Source organism: Mobula birostris, chromosome 28, assembly GCF_030028105.1.
Source record: "Mobula birostris isolate sMobBir1 chromosome 28, sMobBir1.hap1, whole genome shotgun sequence".
NCBI classification, from domain to species: Eukaryota; Metazoa; Chordata; class Chondrichthyes; order Myliobatiformes; family Myliobatidae; genus Mobula; species Mobula birostris.
Window position 1 is genome coordinate 3,681,886 of NC_092397.1, and position 15,410 is coordinate 3,697,295.

Here is a 15,410-nt window from a genome sequence, read left to right on the forward strand (position 1 = left end):
CTCTGGCTAATGAAATTCCTCCTCATCTCTGTTCTAAAGGGACCTCCTTGAGTTCTGAGGCTTTGCCATCTGGTCCTGGACTGCCCTACTATAGAAAATGTCCTCACCAAGTCCACTGTATCTAGGGTTTTTAATATTCCATAGGCTTCAAAAGCTCCACCCCCTGGGCGTTTTTCTAAACTCCAGTGAGTACAGGCCCAGAGTTATCAAATGCACCTCACATGTGAACATCTTCATTCCTGGAATTATTCTTGTGAGCCTCCTCGGGCCCCTCCCTCTCCAGTCCTCGCTCATCTGGGTCGGCGCAGTAGCTTAGTGGCTAGCGCAATGCTTTATAGTACCAGCGACCCGGGTTCAATTCCCGTCGCTGCCAATAAGGAGTTTGTTTGTTCTGGCCGGTGACCGTGTGGGTTTCCTCCCACAGTCGGTTGGCAGGGAAATTCTTCATTGTGAATTGTCCCATGATTAGATTTGGGTTAAATCAGGGATTGCTGGGTGGTGTGGCTTGAAATGCCCATTCTGCACTGTATGCCAATAAATAACTAAACATCAGTGGATGTACTTAGGAAGCTCAGGGAATTGATGCTAATGGGAATTCAAAGTCCCGATGAAAGGTCTTGGCCCAAAATGTCGACTCTTTACTCTGTTGCATAGATGCTGCCTGGCCTGCTGAGTTCATCCAGCATTTTGTGTGTGTGTGTGTTGCTCTGGATTTCCATCATCTCTCGTTTTTATCGCTGTCAGCGTTATCTGTTTTTATTTTAGACCTGGTATTTACTGTACTCTACTTTCCAGTTGTTTTTGTTAGGCACGGTCGGCGTGCTGGCCTGATTGTAGTGTGATGCACTCTGCCTGTTCTAGTTTGTCAAGGGCAGGCAGACACAAGGTATGAATGCCATGAACAGTTCGCCCTCTGACGCAGCAGCACAGCACATGACAGACGTTAAGTTAACAAACCTAAAGTAATGGTTTGTGACAAAACAGACACCGGAATCAGGAACAGGTTTAAAATCATCGGCAAATGTCGTGAAAATTCCCCACTGACCTTTTTCTGCTTCTCACCTGACTATAACTTCCCCCGGGGTCTTCCCCACCCCCACCCCCGACCTCCCTTTCTCTTACGGTTCACTCTCCTCTCCCATCAGATTCCTTCCTTTCCAGCTCTTGACCTTTCCCACCCACCCGGCTCCACCCATCACCTTCCAGCGAGCCCTCTTCCCATCCCCCTAGCTTTTTATTCTGGCATCTTTCCCCCTTCCGTCTCAGTCCCGATGCAGGGTCTCGGCCCGAAATGTCAACTATCTATTCATTTCCGTAGATGCTGCCTGACCTGCTCAGGTCCTCCAGCATTGAGTGTGTGTTGTCATCACATTTGTTGTCTTTATGGCAACAGTACATAATAGAAAAAAAATGTGAATTACACTAAGTACGTGTGTGTATAATGTTAAATAGTGCAAAAATAGAAATTAAAAAGTAGTGAGGTCGTGTCCATTCTAAAATCGGATGGTGGAGAGAAAAAATCGGTTCCTGAATTGTTGAGTGTGTGTCTTCAGGCTCCGGTACCTCCTCCCTGATGGTAGCAATGAGAAGAGGGCACGTCCTGGGTGATGGGGGTCCGTAATGATGGACGCTGCCTCGGAGGCATTGCTCCTTGAAGATGTCCTGGAGACTATGGGGGCTAGTTTCCGACTCTCTGCAGTGTCTTTCAATCCTGTGCAGTAGCAACCCCCCACACCAGTCAGTGATGCTACCACTTGGAATGCTCTGCAGAGCTCTGTCTTTGGCGACATAGAAAATCTCCTCAAGCTCCCGATGAAATTTAGCTCTATGTAACTATCCAGGAGTCTCTTAAAAGACCCTATTGTATCTGCCTCCACCACCGTCACCGGCAGCCTATTCCACGCACTCACCACACTCTGCATAAAAAAACTTACCCCTGACGTCTCCTCTATCTACTTCCAAGCACCTGAAAACTGCCCCCCTCGTGTTAGCCATTTTAGCCCTGGGTAAGAAGCTTCTGACTATCCACACAATCAATGCCTCTCATCGTCTTATACACCTCTATCAGGTCACCTCTCATCCTCCGTCGCTCCAAGGAGAAAAGGCCGAGTTCACTCAACCTATTCTCATAAGGCATGCTCCCCAATCCAGGCAACATCCTTGTAAATCTCCTCTGCACCCTTTCTATGGTTTCCACATCCTTCCTGTAGTGAGGTGACCAGAACTGAGCACAGTACTCCAAGTGGGGTCTGACCAGGGTCCTATGTAGCTGTGACATTGTTGCATGCTGAAAGGAGTACAGTCTGAGGTGGTGTTAGGCTTATTGTATTGGGGAATGCAGTGAAATCACAATAAGGAAAGAGTCCTCCCATTTCGTTAAAAGATTTAAAAGACAAGCTATATAGAGGTGGGGTGTAGAGGTTTTTGCTGGCTGCTCGCTGTGCAGAACCTGGTATTACAGGGCTGCAACGAAAAGAGCCATCAGAACCGTCACAGAGGCTGCTGAGCGAGACTCCTGGTGGCTATGGATCAAGAGAGATGATCTGTGGACCAGACACAAGCTGGGGCCTGATCAACCCTGGCTGGGTCGCCTGGGCAAGGGTGTCTGATGTTGAAAGACCCGAAACACCCGATGACCCTGGGTTGTGTCCCAGTGCATCCTGGGGTATATCTCAGCCATCTGGAGCATTCGTGTATAGCAACCATCCAGAGACTTTCGCATGGTCTTGGTGAGTGTCCACGTCTCTCATCCGTATGTGAGAATGGACTATGACTGCATTGCATTGAAACGTACTGTGAAAAGTGTCGTTTGTGTCAAATAAGCAAGGATAGATACTGAAGTGCTAGGTTATGATGTACTCTAGATCACGGTCTCTTTGGGGGGGTGCTTTGCTTCTGGTGCAAGTGGGGAAGGGGGAGGGTCGATGCTTGTGTGTGGAAGGAATGGGATCTTTGGGGTTCTGATATTACTATTCATTCTATGGGAGCCTCTTGTTTCATGGGTGTCTGTGAAGAGTAACAATTTCAGGTTGTATACTGTATACACTCTCTGAACCCTTTGAATCACTTTTATTTTGTGCTGGTGGGCAGCCCGCAGGTGTCGTCGCGTTTTCCCGTCGCAAGCGTGGCGTGACCCACAGCTCGCTGACCCTAACCCGGGACGTGGAAGGAAACCGGAGCAGCTAGCGGAAACCCACGCACGCGGTCATGGGGAGAATGTACAAACCCAGTGGCGGGAATTGAACCTGCTCGGTAGTCGCTGGCACTTTAATCGCGTTGCACTAACCGGTACACTACTGTGCCATGTGTCGTTAATCCTCTCTTGTCCCCGTCTAAAGTCCTGTTCCTGTCAATAAGATTTTGTCATTTACACTGGGGTGCGATGGATTTCCTTGTCTCCCTGGAGCTCAGAGAGTAAATGGCAAACAAGGCAGTAATAAATACACCTACCAAGCAACAGAACAGTGCTAAGCTTGCACAGCACTCTGAATTCTGTTTGAAGTCAATGGCAGTGGGGAAGAAGCTGTTGCTCAACGTGGAGCTGTACGTCCTGCCTGAGGGCAGATCTGAGAGCAGAGTGTGGCCTGGATGTTGGGGGGAGTCCCATCTTCCCCAAGCTGGCAGATGAAACTCTCTGAGAAATTACCTCTAAGTCAAATGGTTTGTTGGTATCAGAGAATGTATACAGCATACAACCTGAAATTCTTACTCTTCACAGACATGCACTAAACGACAAACCAGTGAATGATAGAAACATGAGAACTCCAAAGCCCACTCCCCTCCCATGCAGAAGCATTGACCCTCCCCCCACTTGTGGCAGCACACACACACACACACACACACACACACACACACACACACACACACACACACACACAACTACACACCTTTCAAGTAATAGCAAAAACCCCCAACACTAAAATCTGCAGATGCTGGAAATCTAGAGCAACTTGCACAAAATGCTGGAGGAACTCAGCTGGTCGGGCAGCGTCTATGGAGGAGAGTAAACAGTTGATGTTTCAGACTGAGACCCTTCTTCAGGGTTGAAAAGGAAGGCGGAAGACGGCAGAAGTAAAAGGTGGCGGGAGAGGAAGGAGTCTCGGTGGGAAAGGTAAAGGACTGAAGGAGGAGGAAACTGATAGGAGAGGAGAGTGGACCATGGGAGGGAGGGGACCCGGGGGAGACGATAGGCAGGTGAAAAGACTTCCTCCTGCAGATGGTTGGGAAATTGATACCCACAAGGAACTGGCTGAGTCCTACCTCTCTCTCCAGCCTTTAGATGTACGAGTAGATTCTGAACCCGTTTTAACAACACCCTTAAGTTATTGAACTGGCAGTTCAGGGACATGGGCTGGGTACAGATTTTAATTTAGTTATTTAAATTTAATCTGAGTTTATCAGAGTTGTTTAAAAACCTTCCTGATCCAGCACTTTGGTGAAGGAATAGAGGTGCAGGCTATTTTCTAAATGGAGAGCAAATTTAGAAATCGGAGGTGCGGAGGGACTTGGGAAGCCAGAGGGTGGTCAGTCTGTGGAATTCGTTGCCATAGATGGCTGTGGAGGCCAAGTCATTGGGTGATATTGAGAGCAGAGGTTGATGGGGTCTGGATCAGTCAGGGTGTCAAAGGTTATGGGGAGGGGGGGTTCAGAGGAATAGTAATGGGGCTGAGATGGAGTGGTGGTGTAGATGCAGTGGGCCGAATGGCCTAATTCTGCTCCTATGCCTTGTGGTCTAAACATCTTGTATGGATGGGATCTTCTAATTGTCCAGGCACCCAGCTCTGTGCTGAACCCTGCAAATCTTGAGCATCATCAAATGTTTCCTTAATTTCTTGAAGGAATCGGTGGAAGGATGTAGATGCGCGGTTTGATCTCGAAGTAAACACAGGCAAGCCCTAGCTAGTGTGATAGTTAGTGTAACTATTATAACGCCATTCATGACCGGTCGGGATTCAGTTCCCAACCTTGTCTGTGAGGAGTTTGTACGTTTTCCCCATGACCATGTGGGTTTCTTCCGGGTGCTCGGGTTTCCTCCCACAGTCTGAACACGTACGGTTTGGGTTCGTGAGCTGTGAGCATGTTATGTTGGCGCCGGGAGCGTGGGCTGCCCCCAGCACATTCTCGGACCCTGTTGGACATTGACGCAAACTATGCGTTGCGCTGTGTTTGGATTATACGTGTGACAAATAAAGCTAGTCTTTAACATCTCTATCCTTGCCTTTCATTGCATTGTGTCCTCTGACAGCAGTACAACAGTCCCTGTGCTGATGACAGTGACTTGCTTTCTTATCACCTCCCACCTCTCTGCTATTCTTGTTGCTATCTGCTTCCTTTATCTTAAAGCAAACTTGTCCCTCTCCTGATCCTCCTCGTTCTGATGAAGGGTCTCGGCGCACAACATCAACTGTTAGTACCTCGATGCTGCCTGACCTGCTGAGCTCCTCCAGCACGTTGTGTGCACGATTCTCATCTTCGCCCCTCAAGCCCTGTCACTGGGCATCGGCCACTGACGGCTGCACACCAGATCCTCTCTCCTGGGCCAGTCTTTCAGGTTGCCCCCATCCTTCCTCTCCCAGGGATGGGGTTGGTAGCCCCATCCCCGACTCTCCTCCTCTCACAGTCGGGGTTGGATTCGTAGTCGGAGTTCACCGTGGCTCCATTTGACTTGGTTTTATTTATGGATTGAGACACAGTGCAGAGTCGGCCCTTTGAGCTGTACCATCCAGCAGTCCCCCGATTTAACCCGAGCCTAATCACGGGACGACTTACAATGACCAATTAACCTACCGACCCCATGTCTTCGGACTGTGGGAGGAAACCGGCACGGTCACGGGGAGAATGTACAAACTCCTCACAGGCAGCGCAGGGACTGAACCCGGCTCACCTGAACTGCAACGCGTTGTGCTAACCACTACGCTGCCATTGCCAAGGTATGTGCAGATGTCGTAATGCAAGTGATTTCCATGACCAGGATTCGGGTTCATTAATTTACGGAAGTGTATCGGGTCGATTTGAGAGAGTGCGGCGAGTGTACACTCTGCCGATTGATTTCACCATGAATCGATTGGGCGGCAGGCTTTCGAGCGAGTGCGTTCCGTCTCGGGCTCAGTTCGCCGTTCCTGGGCTGTAAGTGCCCACGTGTACCAGTTCTGAGCCCCTTCATCGGCACGGGGGGCAGAAGCCGGAATAGGAAGGTAGGGGGGAGGAGAGCTTCTCCCCCAGGTAAACAGAAGAGATTCTGCAGATGCTGGAAATCCAGAGCAGTGCGCACAACGCTGAAGGAACTCAGCAGGTCAGGTAGCATCTATGGAGAGGAATAAACCGTTGATGCTCCTGGCTTCTGCCCCCTTCCCTTTCCAATCCCGATGAGGAGTCTCAGCCTGAAATGTCAACTGTTTATTCCTCTCCAAGGCTGCTGCCTGACCTGCTGAGTTCCCCCAGCATGTTGTGTGTGTGTGTGTTGTTCTACTCTGGATGATGTCTTCTGGCCCATCTTTAGCAAACAAAGCATCTCTCTTCCAGCCCCTAATCACCCATTCTGTGTTCACACACCATTAAACCCTGAGCTATGCGTGGGAAGTTAATGGGCTATAACATTCTGAGCTCCTCGGTTAGTACATAGCAGCCAGCCTCTCTCACCTAGTTACAGTTGATGGTGCTCTGTGAAAACAACGTAACATTTCATTAAAATTCTTTTTTTTTAAATCAAGTTCCTGTTCCTTGGTGTGGCAGTGTCATTGAGCTGCCCCTCATAGCCCGCACTCCATTAAGGGGCTAATATCTGAAGGGGTTGCTCTCAACTTGAGCGGAAAACACTACAAAGTAGTGGATACGTCCCAGTCCATCGCAGGTAAAGCCCTCCCCACCATTGAGGACATCTACGTGGAGTGCTGTCGCAGGAGAGCAGCATCCATCATCAGGGACCCCCACCACCCAGGCCATGCCCTCTTCTTACTATTCCCATCAGGTGGAAGGTACAGGAGCCTCAGGACCCACACCACCAGGTTCAGGAACAGTTATTACCCCTCAACCATCAGGCAGGAGGTACAGGAGCCTCAGGACCCACACCACCAGGTTCAGGAACAGTTATTACCCCTCAACCATCAGGCAGGAGGTACAGGAGCCTCAGGTCCCACACCACCAGGTTCAGGAACAGTTATTACCCCTCAACCATCAGGCAGGAGGTACAGGGGCCTCAGGTCCCACACCACCAGGTTCAGGAACAGTTATTACCCCTCAACCATCAGGCTCCTGAACCAGTGAGGATAACCTCAACTCTGAACTGATTCCATCGGGAAGGAGGTACAGGAGCCTCAGGTCCCACACCACCAGGTTCAGGAACAGTTATTACCCCTCAACCATCAGGCTCCTGAACCAAAGGGGATAACTTCACTCGCCCCGTCACTGAACCGTTCCCACAGCTGATGGATTCACTTTCAAGGGCTTTCTTCATCTTATGTCCTTGATATTTATTGCTTATTTATCACTATTTTTGCTCTCGTTTTATATTGGCAAGGTCTGATGTCTTTTGCACACTGGCCGAATGTCCAAGTTGGTGCGGTCTTTCGTTGATATGGTTATTATTCTATAGATTTATTGAGTATGCCTGCAAGGAAGTGGATCTCAGGGTTGCATGTGGTGACCTATATGTACTCTGATAACAAATTTACTTTGACCTTTTTGGTGGTGTCTGAAAAGAGGATGCTGTCCAAGTTGCATGCCGTCTTGGACAATGTCTCCCATCCACTACATGATGTACTGGGTGGGCACAGGAGTACATTCAGCCAGAGACTCATTCCACCGAGATGCAACACAGAGCGTCATAGGAAGTCATTCCTGCCTGTGGCCATCAAACTTTACAACTCCTCCCTTGGAGGGTCAGACACCCTGAACCAAAAGGCTGATCCTGGACTTATTTCCATCTGGCATAATTCACATATTACTGTTTAATTATTTAAGGTTTTATATTGTTATATTTAAACTCTATTCTTGGTTGGTACAACTGTAACGAAACTCAAGTTCCCTCGGGATCAATAAAGTATGTCTGTCTATCTATCTATCTATCTACAAGAGGGATTAGCTGGAGGTGCAAAAGCCGGACCTCATTGGGGAACTGGAGATTCTCTAGCAACATGTTGGAGGATCTGTCCTGGGGCTCACACACAAGTGCCATCACAAACCAAGGCATGACAGCACCTCTGCTTGCTTAGATTCTGGGTGTCACCCGAAACTTTGACAAGATGCTATAGGAGCTGTGGTTAACGCGACGCTATCACAGTTGGGGCAAAGGGATGACTTCACTCACCTCAACTCTGACCTACAGACTCTCTTTCAAGGACTTTTCACAACTTTTCAGTATTCTCAATACTCTCAGTATTCTCAGTATTCTCAATATTCTCAGTATTCTTTAACATTTTTGTTTGCAAAAATTTGTCTTTTGTACATTGGTTATCAGTCTTCTAATTTTTCATATTCTGTATGTTTACTTTCCTGTGAATGCCTGCAAGAAAATGAATCCTCGGTAGTACGCGGTATGGTACTGTATATGATTGGCTTTAAACTCTCCTGGCAGGTTTTGGTGCCCAAGTAGGCCAGCACAAGCTCCTCTTCACTTTTGTTTTGGAGCTCGGTAACCTGTAACTTACCATTGCTGAGCAACACCCGGTCACGCTGTGAAAGACGACACCGCCAGGGTCTGTAGCTCAGTCCTCTCGGATGCATTGTCCTGGCTGGAGAAATCAGATCTCCACTGTGAGATCCTAAGGCGATTTGACGCATAACCGTGATGCTATTTCCACTGGTGGGAGAATCTCAAATCGGGGACAAGTGTGGTAAGTACTCAGGACTTTGAGATTAATTGAAGATCTCAACTGGAAATTAATCTTGTACCATAAGACATAGAATTAGGCCATTCAGCCCATCGGGTCTGATCCCCCGAATCATGGCTGGGCAAGTATGGTCCACAATAGAGACCCGTATCAGAATCAGGTTTAACACTCGGAAATACTTTTTTTTGCAGCAGCAGCAGTACAGTGCAATACATAAAATTACTACCGTACTATGCTAAAGTCTTAGGCATCCAAGCTATATGTACGGTACCATACATGTGACAATGTGACTCTCTGGTGATTACGTGCAGTTGCTTGGAGCATTCTCTGTACAGAACTGAGAACAGTATGGCACTGGGAAGGCCATTCAGCCTGCAGTGGGTCAGTATCAGGCTAATTATCACTGACACCTGATGTGAAATTTGTTGTGGAAAACTCAAAAAATTACTGCCAAGTAACAAAAACATTAATGCAAAGGACAATCAGCGAGGGAATGCTTATGGACCATTCAGAGATCTAGCAAAGAGGTAGAAACTGTTCTTAAGTCACTGAGAGAGGGCTCCCTGATGAATCTCGGATGGTGAGAGTCCTTAATGATTAACGTTGTGTTCTCGTGCAGACTGATAACAATGGACAACAAATTTTTTCAAAAGTGTTGCTTCCTCAGTATTTTTTTTATGATAGACTGCTTTAAGCTGAACACAAACATAATTTCAGACAACTTGTATCACATAGGAATTTGGGGAAACAAGAAATTAACTTTTATTGAATATAAGGACTTGTATTTGTCAGAGGTTGAAGAGATACGGGGAGAAGGCAGGAGACTGGGGCTGAGAGGAAAATTAAATCAGCCATGATGAAACGACAGAGCAGACTCGATGGGCCAAACAGCCTAATTCTGCTCCTGTAACTCACGGTCTTGTGGTCTAATGTGTTTAATTGCATAATAGTGCTGATGATTTGCAATAGTGTTTTGTGGGTGATTTTTGTTTGAGGTTTCTCGCTCTAGTGTCCAACAATAATCAGCCAGCATTGATGGATTCCAGTTGCCCTGACACCGTTTTTGTGAACCCTGTGACTTCCTGTGAGTTATTTTAGAGACGTTCTTAACCTGGTTACTAATTGCGACACAGTTTGCTAGAACAGCGAGGGAATTTTCCGACGTAACCGGTAGGCTTGGAGGGTGCTTTACAGCATTCTGGAACACTATCAAGAGTTACAGTTTATTTTCATTCAGCTGTGCACATGTGTGAGATACGTGGACTATGACCAAACGAGCAACGGCTGCAGGCACCCAGCACTTTAGTGCAAGGGTGTTTATCAGAAGTGTCAAAAATCAAGCTTACAAAAAGTAGTGAAAAGAGAACTGGCAATGTTTGCAAGAAGATATCTACCAGAAAACAATAATATCTGTCTCCCTCCCTCTACCGCCATCTCTCTTCCCTCTACCCCCCTCTCTCTTCCCCCTGCCCCCTCTCTTCCCTCTGCCCTCCAAAGGGTGAAGAGCTCAGCAAAGTTAACTTCAGACTACACATGAATCAGAATATGATGCACCCCACTATGTAGTTACAGTCATATTACAAAACAGAATGATCTACTTTGAATGCAGTATACAGACAGCATAGACACACTTGCACATCCATGTCGGGAAAGGCACCCTAAAGCACATTAGCTCGATTTAGGGCCCACTAGGAGAATATATTGGTCGGGGGGGGGGGGGGTGCGGGGAGGACATCGAAGTGCACGTACTGCGCCACGACAGCAGAATGACAAGGCTGTGTGGGAGTGTGGTTATTGAGCGCTGGCCGTCATATTACGTCTACGTCGAACGGGGTAGCATTCCTCTGTGCACAGCACAGCACACCTAACTTGCATAACCACAGGTGAACTGATGAATAGTAAAATACTTGGCAGAAGATTGACATTTAGTGCAGGGTGCATTTAGGACACAGGTTTAAGAAGTAGACAGTAAAACGCTGCTGGTGCTCCAGGTGTGGTGAGACACGGGTGGTGACAGGGAGTTCGGTAATCTCTCAGCCTGGCGGAAAGAAGCTGTGTCTCCATTCTGACAGTCCTTGTCCTAATGCTATCGTACCTTCTGCCTGGTGGTAGGGGAGGGGGTCAAATAGATCGAAGGACAGATGGGAGGGATCATTAACAACACTAAGGGCCCCGCATATGCTGCGCTCCTGGTAAATATCTCGAATGGAAACAAAGGAGCTGGTTGTGGACTACAGGAGGAATGGAGACAGGCTGATCCCTATTGACATCAATGGATCTGGGGTTCAGAGGGTGAACAGCTTTAAGTTCCCCAGCATAATCCTCACCGAGGATCTTGCGTTGTCTGTACATACCTCTTTCATGTCAGATGGTTAAAGAAATTTGGTATGGGCCCCCAAATCCTAAGGACTTTCTACAGGGACACAATTGAGAGCATCCTGACTGGCTGCATCACTGCCTGGTATGGGAACTGTACCTCCCTTAATCGCAGGACTCTGCAGAGAGTGGTGCGGACAGCCCAGCGCATCTGTAGTTGTGAACTTCCCACTGTTCAGGACATTTACAAAGACAGGTGTGTAAAAAGGGCCCGAAGGATCATTGGGGACCCGAGTCACCCCAACCACAAACTGTTCCAGCTGCTACCATCTTGGAAACAGTACCACAGCATAAAAGCCTGCATGTTGCACGTCAGAAAACCACTGACCATGTTTCTAGTTTGGCGGACTTGGTGCTGGGTCTGCTGGAATCTGATCTGTCTCCTTGCCACCGACAATTCTGGTGAGCAATATTTATGAATATTGTTATTTAGAGATACAGTGAGGAACAGGTCCTTCCGGCACAACGAGCCACACCGCCCAGCAACCCAGATTTAAAAATTGGCCTAATCACAGGACAGTTTACAATAACCAGTTAACCTACTAACTGGTAGGTCTTTGGACTGTGCGAAGAATCCAGAGCACCTGGAGAAGACCCACCCACATACGGGAAGGAACGCATGACCTCCTTACAAAGAACGCTGGAATTAACCTTATTTATTTTCTATTATTAGATTTTCTTTTTGTTTTTGCACAAATTGTTGTCTTTCGCACATTGGTAGTTTGTCTTTGTGTGTAGTTTTTCATTGGTTCTGTTCTATTTATTTGTATCTATTGTGAATGCCTGCAGGAAAATGTATACGTACTTTGTTAATAAATTTACTTTGAAGTATTCCTTGGGGCCACAGCTGCGGAGATAACAAGCAAATTACTCTTTTCAAAAAAAATGACTGCTTGCTAGCGATCGAACTTTCCTCCCCACCACTTGTTTGCAATTTCTCTGTGGCCGCCTTTGCATCCTGTTTGGCTCTGGAATGTGCGGCAGTCCCCAGCACCCCCTCAGGTGTGTTAGTTGTTGACGCGGTTGCCACATTTCGGCGTGCGTGCAACGTGGTCAATAAACTTGCATCTTGAGGTAGGATTTAACATCACAGCTTTTTGTCTAATGGGAGGAATCTCATGCACTCCCCATTCTCCCCCCCCCCCCCCCAACCCAACCCCTTGGCTCTCTCCTCTGTTTACTGACCCAAAGTGTTTCCTTATTTACGCCATCCAAGTCCCTCTCCTTGCTTCTGACCGTTAATCTGTCTCCCAATCTTTTCCAACTTCCTCCCCATTGGCTTCCAAGTTTATAGCTGTCTGACTGTACATGTACACCCAAATGAAACAACGTCCCTCTGGACCACAGTGTACTCACAAAATACATCTCACACACAGCACATAAATCAAAATATTACTGTAAATAAGTTAGTAAATTATCATTCAAAATGCAGTTGTTGCATAGCACAGTGACGAGACCTCGGTGGTGGCAGGTATTCATCAGTCTCACAGCCCGAGGGGGGAAGCTGTTACTCAGTCTGGCAGCCCGAGTCCTGATGCTCCTGTACCTCCTTCCTGACAGTAGTGGGTCAGAGAGATTGTAGGATGGGTGGTAGGGATCCCCAGCAATGCTTGGGGCTCCCAGGTGGACTACAATGTTGGGAAGTGTATGGCCATGCTCTTTGGTAGAAGGAATAAAGGCGTGGACCATTTTCTAAGTAAGCAGTGAGCAAATTCTGAAATCGAAACTTCAACTTGCAGGTTGAGTTGCTGACCAGGGGACTAGGAATAGAGTCAAGGCAGAAAGAAATTCACTCAATAGCCACTTATTAGGAAACTTATGTACCTGATAATGTGGCCACTATGTCAGTGGTCTTCTGCTGTAGTCCATCAGCTTCAAGGTTTGACATGTGCATTCAGAGATGCTCTTCTGCTCACTGCTGGTGTGTATTGGGTGGTTATTTGAGTCACTGGGAAGTGTCATCATAGCAGGGGAGAGCGATCTCGTGTTGTGAACACATTTCTAGAAACCTGTAGGCTGCACGTGTGGGTGGAGGGGCAAGTGTTTCCCTCGGCTTTTATGCAGGGGCACGGTGGGATGTGCGACGTCCACCCGAGGGAGCAGGGGTGAAGAGCTCTTCCTTAAAGGTAACAGCGTGCCAAACAGGTTCAGATTCGTGTGTTTATCGCGCCCGCATCGAAACGTGTCGTCGGCATCAACGACCAGCACAGGATGCGCTGGGGGCAGCCTGCAAAAGTGTTGCCACGCATTCCGGCGCCAACATAGCTCGCCCAGAATGTTCAGCAAAACGTGGATGCTGAGTGGTAGGTCGGATTCTGCCTGGACCCGAGGGCACCTCTTATGAGGATATGTTGAACGAGCTACAGCTTTTCTCTTTGGAATGGAGGTGGACGAGATGGCGATCAGAATCCAGTTCAATATCAGTGCCATATATCGTGACTTTTTTTTAAAGATTAGATTATGAGAACACTCAGTCCTCTTTTATTGTCACTTAGAAGTGTATACATGCATTAAGAAATGATACAATGTTTCTCCAGAGTGATATCACAGAAAAACAGGACAAACCAAAGACTAACACTGACAGAACCACATAATTGTAACATATAGTTACAGCAGTGCAAAGCAATACCATAATTTGATGAAGAACAAACCATGGGCACGGTAAATAAAGTCTCAAAAGTCCCCAGGTCGATCAACTCCCGAGTCCCCGATAGCAGGCGGCAAAAGGGAGAAACTCCCTGCCATAAACCTCCAGGCACCGACAACTGCCAATGCCTTGGAAGCAGCCGACCACAGCCGACACTGAGGCCGTCCATCCGAAAACTCCGAGCCTCCGACCAACCCTTCCAAAACAGCCTTTCGAGCGCCATCCTCTGCCGAGCACCCTCAACTTAGCCCCGGCCGCTGAAACAAGCAAAGCTGAGGATTCGGGGCCTTCTGCTCTGGAGATTCCGGTTACCACACAGCGGCAGCGAAGCGGGCATTTCAGAAGTTTTCCAGATGTTCTTCTGTACTCTCACGTCCATCTCCATCAAATCAGACTTGTGCACGGTCCCCTACTTGACAGATTACAGATATCATCACCGAAGAGGCCGCGCGGGCTGTCGTCGCGCCGCCATCTTCTGCTCCTTTGCAACAGCACAGTGAAGTGCATGATAAATATACAGAAAAAAGTTATGTTAAGTATATATACATATCTCTTAAATAGGTAAGTTAAAATATAGTGCAAAAATAGAAACAAAAGGCAGTGAGGTGGTGTCCATGTGTTCAATGTGGCTGAATTTCTGAGTGTGCCCTCAGGCTCTGTACCTCCATCCCAACGGTAACAGTGTGAACAGGGCACGTCCTGGGTGATGGACGCCACTCTCCTGAGGCACCACTTCTTGAAGATGTCTTGGATACCACGGAGGCTGGTACCCCATGTTGGAACTGACAAACTTTACAAGGTTCTGCAACTTATTTCGATCTTGTGGCATAGATCGAGTGGCAAGCCAGAGATGTTTACCCGGGGTGGAAATGGCAAAACCAAGGGGGCCTAATTTTAAAGTGATTGGTGGAAAGTATTGTGGGGGAGGGATGTCAGAGGTAGTTTTTTTTTAACCTACAGAGTGGTGGTTGTCAAACATGCTGCCAAGGGCAGTGGTAGAGGCAGATACCTTAGGGATATTATGATAGGCACATAGATTGTAGAAAAAATGGAGGGCTATGGGGAAGGGAAGCGTTAAATTGATCTTGGGGTAGGTTAAAGGGTCAGCACAACACTGAGGGCCAAAGGGCCTTTATTCTGTGTTACAGCATTCTCCTCTGATCTTGCCTTTGTCATCCGCCCCCCCCCCCCCCCCCCCCGATACTCTGGGACCAGAGGGCTCAGCCTCAGAATAGAAAGACATCCCTTTAGAACAGAGATGAGGAATTTCTTTAGCCGGAGGATGGTGAAACTGCGGAATTCATTGCCACAGGCAGCTGTGGAGGCCAAGCCATTGGGTATATTTAAAGTGGGGGATTGATGGGTTCTCGATTAGTAAGAGCATTAAGGGTTACAGGGAGAAGGCGGGAGAATGGGGTTGAGAGGGATAATAAAGCAGCCATGATGGAATGTCAGAGCAGACTAGATGGGCTGAACAGACTAGTTCTGCCCCTGTGTGCTCTGGTCTCACACAAGACACAGTAGAGTAACAACAGGACAAAAGCCCCGTTCCTCCTTCC

The 15,410-nt window shown here is 47.9% G+C and overlaps 1 protein-coding gene across 5 annotated transcripts in view; it reads left to right on the plus strand.

Moving 5' to 3' along the window:
* mark2b (MAP/microtubule affinity-regulating kinase 2b) overlaps positions 1 to 15,410 on the plus strand; it is a 180,669-nt gene that overhangs the window by 45,983 nt on the left and 119,276 nt on the right. The window contains exon 2 of one of the 5 annotated variants that reach the window (XM_072246005.1): positions 8,573 to 8,831. The exons of the other annotated variants lie outside the window; for them this stretch is intronic. The gene's annotated coding sequence lies outside the window, so the exon portion shown is untranslated. The remainder of the gene's footprint in view (positions 1 to 8,572; positions 8,832 to 15,410) is intronic. 5 annotated transcript variants of the gene reach the window in all.